Raw genomic sequence first — 11,203 nt, 5'->3', positions numbered from 1 at the left:
GGAAAGTCATTATAGTCATCTACTCTGCCCAGGGCTGGATTACCTTTTAACTAAAATAAGCATGTGATTAGGGCATCAAGGAGATCCAGGTTCCACAAAAAGAGGCTCCCACATTAAATGAAAAAAATTACATATGTCGGGTCAGATCAGGTTGGGGAACATGCACTGGTACAGCACATTGTACACAAGACGAAACAGCTCTGGACCCTGATTGGCAACCCCCCAGGCAGACATGTGATAAAGTCCCACCTTCTGGAAATGGCCATCAATCTGTCACAGCCAGGTGTTACATGGACGTCCCCTTGGTCTGGTCCAGCCGTTCACGTCTTCAACAATGAGGATCCTGTGAGCCGGATCACCCTTGGGGAATTGCACCACATGGCCATAGTGTCGTAACAGCTAACGTGCCTTATTTGGGATCTTGCAATGCCAGGAGGACAGCCGTACCAGCAGCCTGAAGAAGTTCACCCCAGACTCCACAGATCCCTGCAGCCTTTCCTACCCTCAGCTGAATCTCAATGAGATTGGGAGGTTTACAGCTAATTGTAGGATCAGCCTCAAGAACCATTGACCCAGAGATGTCCAATGTCCTAGCCGGAGGATCAGCAACAGCTGCTCAAATTAGCCAGGCCAGCGGGTCACATCCATAAGGACTGTTCCATCACCCGCCATGGCTGCAGCTCTCCAGGGAACACACTCGGATGGGCGTAATGCTTCGATTCTTCTGTAAGCAGGACATGGGTCACTAGACCATAGATGGTCAGTTGATCACAGATTCCGCTAACAAATACCTCCTTATCTGCCCTCAGAGCCCTCGTAGCAGTCCTTTTAAATTCTCAGTACAGAACGGAGTTGCGATCAAGCCATGCGCTGCGAGACCTTTCGATGATATCCAGGTTGCACTGTGAGATGAAATACATCCTTCTGGGAACTTATATTTTATAATATATATAAGTAATAATAAACCAGTAATAGAGGTTAATGATCTATATTAATGTTGGGAATACAACAAAATTAGAATCTGGTAAATGTCACACGGTTCATTGAGGCTCAGGCGATCGTTCTTGTCTTTGTCATGTCGACTGTCCTGTTCAGTCGTCCAGTGTGAGTGTAGCACAGCGTTGGCAGATGTAGGATGAATTTCAAATAATTTCGTTGTTTATATATTGAATTATACAGCATATACGGTTTTGTTAAGAAAATAGCAACATCGGTGACCTGATGAGCCACTGTTATTAGTAGTAGGGACATTTCTGCATAGCAAATAATTTACTTGTAGATGTAGCTGTGTAATAAAAAAACAACAGACCAAAGTGTCATGACGTGCACGCTGCTTGACTCATTTTTAGAAAGCGACGTGTTGAAAATAATTACAGTGTGAAGTTTAATAAGAGAATTCATTCATTCCTTGAAAAAAATAGGTGTCCTTAATTAAGGAAGAAAGGAAGCAAATGTTTCATACATTGTTATAGATTTCCTTCTGAATTGCTAAGTAAAATGGACCATTCCAAACATTGTTCAGAGGAACAGCGTCTTAAGTTGATTAAAAAGTTGATTAGAGAGTGTAAAAACGTATAAAGAAGTGCACCAAATTATAGGAGGCTTAGCTAAAATGATCTCAAATGCTTTAAAATGGCAACAAAAACCAGAAACATGCAGAAGAAAACGAGCAACTACTGTTAAAATGGATTGAAGAATAGTCAGAATGGCAAAGATTCAGCCAATCACCTCCAGAAAGATCAAAAATGATCTAAAATGACCTGTAAGTACTGTTACAGTCAGAAGACGTTTGATTGAAACAGCTATCAACAAGAAGCCCTTGTAAGCACCATTTTTGAACAAACTGCATATGCCGAATCAGTTAAAATTTGCCAAGGAACACATCAATTGGCCCAATTGAATCAAATTCACTTGCAAAGAAGCCTTCCCAGAATGAATTGGTTCTTTGTCAAGCAATGGTTCACCACACAACCCAGTAAAGCAGCATTTCCAAGTCTTTTTTCTGTAGTGGCACACTTTTTGTAACCAAAATAATTGTAAGGCACACCACTGTCTTACTAACCACAAACACATGATATCTCATACACAGGCTCTACTGTCCAAAGAGGTGGAGCTACCGGAGAAGCTGGTATAAAAGCAGCTCTGAGATCAGCATTTGTAGACATGGCACTTAGTGAGCACTTTGGTGGCATCTCCAAACTGCTTCACCCCTTTGCCCTCCCCTGTCTGCCTCAGAGGCATCTCATATGCCAAATACCCACCAGCACTGTGAGGCTCGCTGGTGACCACACACCCAGAGCAGATGGACTCTGGCAGCCTGGAGATACTTCCAAAGTGCTCTAATTGCTGTGTCTGCAACATAGCGATAGTGTAGCTGCTATGATGCCAGCTTCTCCAGGTGATCCTGTTCTCTTCTGACAGGTCTCAACCACCTGTGGAGCTTGTCAGGTTCAGACCCAAGTGCGCCACATTAATTTTTTCCACGGCACACCTGGGATTCAAAAAGTATTTGGACCTCTCACTTTCTGCACACTTTACTGCAGGGGTCCCCAACTCAAGTCCTGGAGGGCCGCAGTGGCTGCAGGTTTTCATTCTAGCATTTTTCTTAATTGTTGACCAGTTTTTGCTGCTAATTAACTCCTTTTCATTTCATTTTCATTTTCTTGTTTTTTTAAAGATTTGTCCTCCTGAATTCCTCAGAATTGCTTATTTTCTTAAATGGCACCCAAACAGAAATGAAATATGAAGTGGGTGAGCCAACAGAAGACCACCTAAGTCAGGGCCTCAAACTCCAATCAATTTCACTCCAACCATTTGCTGAATTGAGTACCGATTCTTATTGGTAATTAAACCGTTCTTTGATTTCACGGCTTGTTGCTGCTCTCATTGTGCATTAGCAGATATTTCAGAAATTGCTAATTTTCTCTTTCTAAGAGCAGCGTTAAAATGTTTTGTGGACCTGAGAAGATCAACATTCCTGAGACCTTCATTTTTCTTTATTTTCAGATATTGCATGATGGACACAGCTTGCTGGTCATGTTTTGGTTCATTTTATATCTCATTATTGTTTGGCTACTAATTAAGGAAAAAGAAACAATTAAAAGGTCTGAGTCTTCAATAGCAAGTCAAATAAAATGAATTCAAAAGAAGTTAACTAGCAGCAAAAAATAGGTCACTAATTAAGAAAAGGGTTAGAATGAAGCTCTACAACCATTGCGGCCCTCCAGGACTGAAGTTGGGGACCCCTACTTTTTTGTGTTGTAGATTTCATTTTAAGTGGATACATTTGAATTTTTGCCCATCATTCTACTCTCAACAACCCATAAAAACAAAGTGGAAAACATTTTCAGAATGATTTGCACAATTATTAAACTTCAGAAACTGAATCTCTCATTCCAGAAGTAGTCAGCCCCTTCATTCAGTACTTTGTAGAAACCCCTTTGGAAGCAGTTCTAGGTTTGACTCTTCTTGGGCAAGTCTCTACAAGGTTTGCACACCTGGGTTTGGGCAGTTTATCACATTCTTCCTAGCAGATCCTCACAAGATCAGGTAGATTGGGTGAGAAGCGACTGTAAGCTGCCATCTTTGGATATCTCCTTAGATGTTCAATGGGATTTAGCTGGGCCACTCAAAGACACTCCAGCATTGTCTTGTCTGTATGCTTCAGGTCATTGTTGTGCTGGAAGGTGAACCGTCACCCAGAGTGAGGTGGTGTGCACTTTAGATCGGGTTTTCATGAAGAATTTCTCTATATTTGGCTGTATTCATCTTAACCCTCAATTCTGATCAGTCTCCATGCCAATGAGAAGCGCCCCACAGTATGATGCTGCCACCACCGTGCTTCACCATAGGGATGGTATTAGGCAGGAGATGAACAGTGTCTGGTGTTTGTCATACATTTTGCTTGGAGTTCAATTTTTGCATCATCAGACCAGATGAGAATGCAGAACAATTCTTTATTTGTACATAGATGTGCACAAATGGCTCAATCCGTGAAGTTAGGAATTACTTAATTCATTTCCTTTTACACTGCTCGATTATCATTACCTTATCTGATACAACATATCTAACTCTTAATGTGCAGAATTCTATCATCTTAACCAATCAACTACAGCCACCAGTAATTTCATATACATGTCAATTCTTCCATTATTCTAAACATTGCTTTGTTAGCAGGGCTGTCCTACGGGTTTTCCCGTTGATCTTATCACCGCTACACAATAGGGGTATTTGGGCTTTCACACTAGTTTGTTCTCGCTTTTTAAGAGGATGTTCATTACTAATTTACTTAATTTTAACATTAGTAACTACTTTGGTGTCTCCTTTAAGATGAGGCAGACCTCAGGTGCACAAGCTTTAAGCCATGTTTAGTTAACCCTTTAGTTGCCTTCAGTCCTTTTCCTTATGTTTTAATAATTCATTGTTACAACTTTACTTGTAATAATTTGTAAAGATTATATATTAATTAAACATTCCATAAGAAGCTTTTTCGTCATGCTCTCTGAGTCCTTTAAATGCAGGTTGGCAAACACCAAGCGGGAGTTAGCCACTCTATTATGAATGCCTGATTGATGAAGCACTACTTAGATGATCATCCTTCAGACAGATTCCATCTCGGCAGGGAGCTTCTGAAACTCTGTTAGTATGACCGTTGGGTTCTTGGTCATACCTCTCTGACCAAAGCTCTTCTCCGCTTGTTACTCAGTTAGGAAGGGTCCTGGGGCTTCCAAACGTCTTCCATTTCACAATTCATGAGGCTACTGTGCTCGTGAGGCCACTTAAAGCTTTAGAAATGGTTTCATCTTCTTGCCATGATCTGTGCCTCACCACCAGAGGTCTACAGAGTGTTCCTTGGTCTTAAAGACTTGCTTTTTGCTACAGTTTGCCACAGATGGACTCAAATCAAGCTAAAGACACATCTCAAGATAAATTAAAGCTGACAGGAGGCACCTGACCAGAATTTGGACTGTCACATCAAAGGGTCTAAATGCTTCTATTTATGAAAGATTTCAGGTTTTAGATTTGCAAACTTTTCTGAAAACATGTTTCACATTGTCATTGCGGGTTATTAAGTGTAGATCGATGGGCAAATATGGCAAAAACATCCATTTGAAATGAAATCTACAACACAATAAAGTGCAGGAAATGAAGGGGTCCAAGCACTTTCTGGTTCCACCGCATTTTCAAAAGTGCATGTAGTTTTGTGTTTATTACAGGAATACAGGAAAAATGCAAATGGGTGACACAAAAGTTGGGTAAAAAACAGACAGATGGGCTTTCTTTATGGTTCCTTTCCATTTCCACAAGCATTTTTGTCTTTGTTCTCTAATGGATTTTTGTGATGTTGCCTCCTATGAAAGTTGCTATGAAAATCTGGCTAACATTATTGTGTGCCTCTCTTACAGAGATCAGCTGCTTTTGAGAGTGACGGGGCTTGCAGCACCTGAAGGCTTTAATAAAATCAACGGACTTAAATCCACACACTCGCTGCTGCCCACCCAAAAAGCAGTAACTGCGGACCAAAGACCTGCATGCAAACAGCGTGGGAATGGCAGCCACCAGCACACCAATGTGTCTTCAAGGCCTGTGTACATACAGCTTTCCAGCCCCATTAAGCCTGGTCACAGGCCGCCTTCTGCTAGACCCAAATCTGGACGTGGGGACAAAGCACGGGATACCAAGCCAGAGAAGGAAGAGGAGTTGCCAGGCCAGAGTCTGTCTGTGCTGGGATCTGCTTGCCTATACTGTCGAGGCACTGCTCGTACTATTTTGGATAAAACAGCAAATTCCAAGAGGCAGATTCATGTGTACTTGCCAGGAGCAGGACCAGAAGAGATCACACAAAGCATGGACTGTCTGCTGGCAGGGCGAGGGCTCCCTGGACAGTGTGTTTGCCAGTCTCTGCTCAGTAAGCTTATATGATGGCAACGCCAGTGCTGTAATATTGGCATGAGTGGCTTGGATGGAGTTTCCTTTTTAAATGTTCCCTAATGCCCTAACCCAATCAGGATAGCTAATCAAGCTGCCATCCTAATGTATCTCACTGTCTTAGTGTCTCAAGTGATCTCCTTTCTCAGGAAACCCTCTCACAACCCATCTGCCATCAGAAATTATAATCCTGTCTACCTTCTATCATTCCTGTCCAAGACTCTACAAGGTATAGCCCACAAAAAACTCTGCTCTTTTCTTACAGACAACAATCTACTTGATAATCTTCAATGTGGATTCCTAAAGGGTCACTCTACTGAGTCTGAACTGCTTTCAATCACAAATGCTCTTAGATCTGCTCGAGCTACTTCTCTCTTCTCTGTACTTATCTTTTTTGATCCTTCATCAGTGTTTGAGACCGCTCCTAACCTTGATAAGCTCGGAATCTGTGGTTTTGCTTTGGACTGGTTCAAGTCCTACATTTCTGACTGATCCTTTTGTGTCTTCTGGGCTAATTCTTTGTCTTCTCCCCAGAAACTCTCTACAGGTGTGCCTCAAGGATCAGTGTAAGTTCCACTTCTCTTTCCTCTGCACTCTTGTTCTTTAGGCAATGTTATTTCTTCTCATGGCTTCTCCTTCCACCTCTACACAGATGATTCACAGATCTTCATCTCATTTTCCTCTTACAACCCACAGGTTTCAGCCCAGATCACCAGCTGCTTCTCTGCCATCTCATTATGGATGAATGGTCAACACCTTAAACTTAACCTTTTAAAGTTAGATATCCTGAATTTCTCTGCTGATTTTACTTCCTCAGATTTGTCTCTAAGGGCTGCACCTGAAGATGTTACCCTTTAACCACCAGTCACGGTCGAGAATCTTGGCGTGACTCTTGACTCCTTATTTTTATTCATCAAATATATTTATTTCTTCAATGACCCAATCCTGTCTTTTCTTTCTTGATAATAGTCCAAGAATTTGACCAATCCTTACTAATCATGCCACACAATTCCTTGTTCATGCACTCGTTTTCTCTTGAATGGACTATTGCAACTCTCTCCTGGTGGATCTTCCTTCAGCTGCTATCAGACCTCTCCAACTCTTCCAAAATGCAGCTGCTCATTTCGTGTTCTCTGTTCCTCATTTCACTCCTAGGATTCCTCTGCTTTGGTTTCTTCACTGGCATCCTGTTGCTGATAGAATCCACTTCACAACCTACAATTCTATAAATGGTTCTGCTCCTTAACATCTTCAGTCTGTAGTCTCTCCATATGTCCTTTCAAGAAGTCTCTGTTCTGCATCTGCCTGACTGCTGACAGTCCCTCCTCTTGCCAGACATGCCAGACTGGATAATGCTTCTCCATTCTTGCTCCAATGCTGTGGTGTCTTCTCCCTTTGGCTACTTGAACTTCACCCAGATTCCTCATGTTTAGAAGATGCACCTTTTCATTAAAAGTTTTGGAACTGCTTAGTGTCTATCCTACAAGATGGCTGCTGTTATACTGGCAAAGATTTTAGAATATGGATGTGTCTCTTAGTCTAGCTGCATGTATAATTATGTAGTCCTACACCTCATACTATCCCACCTGGAGGAAAGCAACAGCTATGCCAGGATTTTGTTTATTGACATCGGGTCAACCTTCAATACAATCATCCTGCAGCTGCTAATAATGAAACCTTCTATGTTCGGATCGAACCCCTCACTTTTCAACTGGATTTTGTACTTCTTGTCAATAAGACAACAGACAGTATGTGTTGGCACAAAGGCATCACACACCATCAAACTGAGCATGGGGGCCCCCTCATGGCTTCAGGCTCATTCCATTGCTCTGTACTGTGCGAACACATGACTGTACTGCCAAATCCAGCACCCATCAACTCATTAAGCTTGCTGATGATACAACAGTAGAAGGACTCATCAGTAATGAAGATGAAACACCTTACAGAGCAGAGTTGGAACAGCAGCAATTTGTCCTGAAGTGTCAATAAGACAAAAGAGTTGATTGTGGACATCAGAACAAAGGCTAAACATTCCCCATTTCATATCAGTGGCTTTGCTGTAGAGAAGGTCAGTAGCACAAAATTATTGGGCGTCTACAACACTGAGGATCTCTTCTGGATTCTCAATATCACACACCAGGTTAAGAAAGCACAGCAGAGGTTCCACTTCCTTAGGAGGCCGAAGCAAGTGAGAACACCTCCTCCCATACTCACCACCTTCTGCCGGGGCACTATTGACAGGGTCCTGACGAGCTGCATGACATCCTGACTCAGAAACTGCAGCGTGTCTGACAGGAAGACTCTGCAACATGTGGTGAGGATGGCTGAGAGGGTAATTGGGGTCTCTCTCCCCTCCATTAAGGACATTTGTATGGATAGTTACAAGAAGAAAGCTCTCTGCATTGTGAGGGACTCCAGGCAATAAGACTGCTAAACTCTCTGTAACATGCACATAACAAGCATGTTTTTATACACATAATAATTTATTTTTAGCTGTAGTAATTAATTGACTATTTTACATACTGTAAGTATTGGTTGAACTTTGTGAATTTAGCACTGTCTTGGTTTACTTTTTTGTGCTTTTTTCATCTCCCTTTTTGCAAATTTTCTGGTTTCAAGTATTACCGGTTATCCCACTATACTTTAGCTATTGCTGGAATGACAAATAAAACTTGATCTTGAACTTGAACTAGTAGTACAACTTCCATCTTGCTTGGTTTTTATTTTGCTCTCTGTTGCTTTTGATGCTTACTACCTTCATTCTTGTATTAATTATAACTTGCTTTGTAAGTCACCTTGATAAAGCTATTTGCTAAATAAATAATAATAATAATCACAACAATAACAATAATAATAAAATAACACTATGGTATTGTACAAGGCTCCAGTATAAATGCCAACCTTCTTCATACTAATGCATGTAGCAGTGAAATTTTAAATTAAAATGGGACATCAGAACCCAAGTCTTGTTGGTTGTGTACTCTAAAAAAGAGGCCTCTACAGTCAACAGAGAATTCCCATCCTTTTAACAGTCCACCTCCATTCATTCATTTTTGAGAACTATTTTTTTCTGTGATCAAATTCTTATTGATGCTCATCCAAAATGCAACAGTCATTAAAGTCAATTCAAAGCGAAAACCAACAGGCATGGTAAGCAATAACACACCTCCGCCCATCTAACACACCTCCACCCATCCAACCCACAGCTGCCCTGTAAATAAGGTTCAGAAAAAACACAAGTCATTGAGGCCCAGGCAGACCATGAGAGAGCCATGACAGACACAGAGTGGCCAAAAGCAGAGAAGACACAATAGAAATCCCTGACTGGGGATGCAATGCTGAGCAGCAGTTAACCAGCCTCCCAACCACATGCACTTGTCAAAGCTCGAGGCTGAAGATCTTTTGATCCACAACACTGAAAATGAAAGGAAGACCAGGTTAACAATGACGGATTTCCAGAACTTTTAAGTGCCATCTAGGACAGACCAACATTTCAGCTAGATGAGAGAAAGACTTATTGACTGGCCAGAGGAATTTAAGAGATGGACGAACAGAAGTCAGAGGCCAGGAGCAGTTCCAACCCCCATATGACAGGTGGCAGTGGTCCTCATGAGGTGTTCCAGTTTGGACACCTGTAGCGGTACATTGGGGTCCCTGGGTGCTGTTAGAGGGCACTATTGGGGGAAGATCTGTATTACGTGACCCAGAAGTGTTTCCAATATGACACACTATGGTACCAAAAGCATTTCTGGGGCCCACTGCCTCACCACAAGGATTCAGAGTTGGGAGGCAGCCGGCAACACTCAACAGGAGGAGCAGAAGGAGAGAATGAAGATTCACCTTGTTTTGTAACTGTGATTTTGTTAATTATGCACACTTGGGGAGCCATCTGGCATAATAGATCTTTTACTTGAATCTCGGACTGTGCTGGGTGATTTTGTGTCTGAGGTTTGGGATGTAGTGGTGCCCCTTTGTGGTTATACAACATAAACACCAAAATCCTTTTCAGCTTTTGCTTTCTATATGACACTGTCTCCCATCTTGTATTTATAATTCAGATTCCTTTTGCTCACATGCAGCACTTTGCACTTTTTAATATTAACCTGTACTTTACAACTGTACAAATATTTGCCCATCTCTGAAGCTTGGTCAAGCTTGTTTTTCCTGCCTCCTTATCATCTGTCATTCCTCCAATTTTAGTGTCATCTAAACTAATTAAACTGGAATCTATGTCATTAATATAAATCAGAAAAAATAATGGACCCAGGACAGATCCCTGACGGTTCAGAAGAGATACTGCCAACCATGTAGTTGTACAAGGTTTATATTGCTTCATTGCCAAACAGGCTTTCCAAAGCTTAAAAACAAAACAACGTTCTGTTCAAGTGTGTGAACTCCAGTGAATCTCTCTATCAGATTTGATTTTCAAAAAATATTTCTCACTGCTGTTCAAAATGACAGGTAAGTAGTTTAAGTAAATGTAAAGTATTACACAAAGTGTGTAGAAATGTTAGATTTGCAAACACAATGGGATGTATGAAACTTGCAAGTACCCCTTATGAGAAGTACCAGGTATTCATAGTGAAGTCATCACTATCAACATCGATACAGTGAAGGGGATCAAGCAGGCTAATAGGATGTTAAGTTATACATCACAATGTGCAAGTAAAAGTCAAAGGAGTTAATGCTTAAGTTTTATAGTGCACTAGTAAGGCTTCATCTGGAGTATTGTGTGCAGTTTTAGTCTCCATACTACAAAGAAGACATAGCAGCACTAGAAAAAGACAAAGAAGAGCAACCAGGCTCATTTAAGGACTATAGTATGAATTATGAGGAGAGATTATAGGAATTGAACCTTTGCAGTTTAAGCAAACAATTAAGAGCTGGCATAATTGAAGTGTTTAAAGTTTATGAAAAGAATTATGACTTTGGATCCCAGCTGTGACTTTAAAATAAATTCTGAGAAAAGAACATAGGGACACAGTTGAAAATCTATCTATGTTATTTTTTTCATGAAAAGAACCATAGTTGCAAGGAAGAAATGACCAACTCGTGTAGCACTTTGCACTTTTCCATTTTAAACAGAATTTTCCAAGTGTTCACCCAATTATGTAACCTGTCCAGGTCTTTTTGAATTGTCTATACTGCATCCTCAGTTGCTGCCATTCCTCCAATTTTAACATCATCTGCCAATTTCGCAGGTTTAGTAATGATACTAAAATCAATGCCATTAAAATAAACCAGAAACCTAGCACAGACCCTTGAGGGCATCCAC

The sequence above is a fragment of the Erpetoichthys calabaricus genome, chromosome 14, assembly GCF_900747795.2.
Source record: "Erpetoichthys calabaricus chromosome 14, fErpCal1.3, whole genome shotgun sequence".
In the NCBI taxonomy this organism is placed as follows: domain Eukaryota; kingdom Metazoa; phylum Chordata; class Cladistia; order Polypteriformes; family Polypteridae; genus Erpetoichthys; species Erpetoichthys calabaricus.
Note: the sequence above shows the minus strand (reverse complement) of the source record.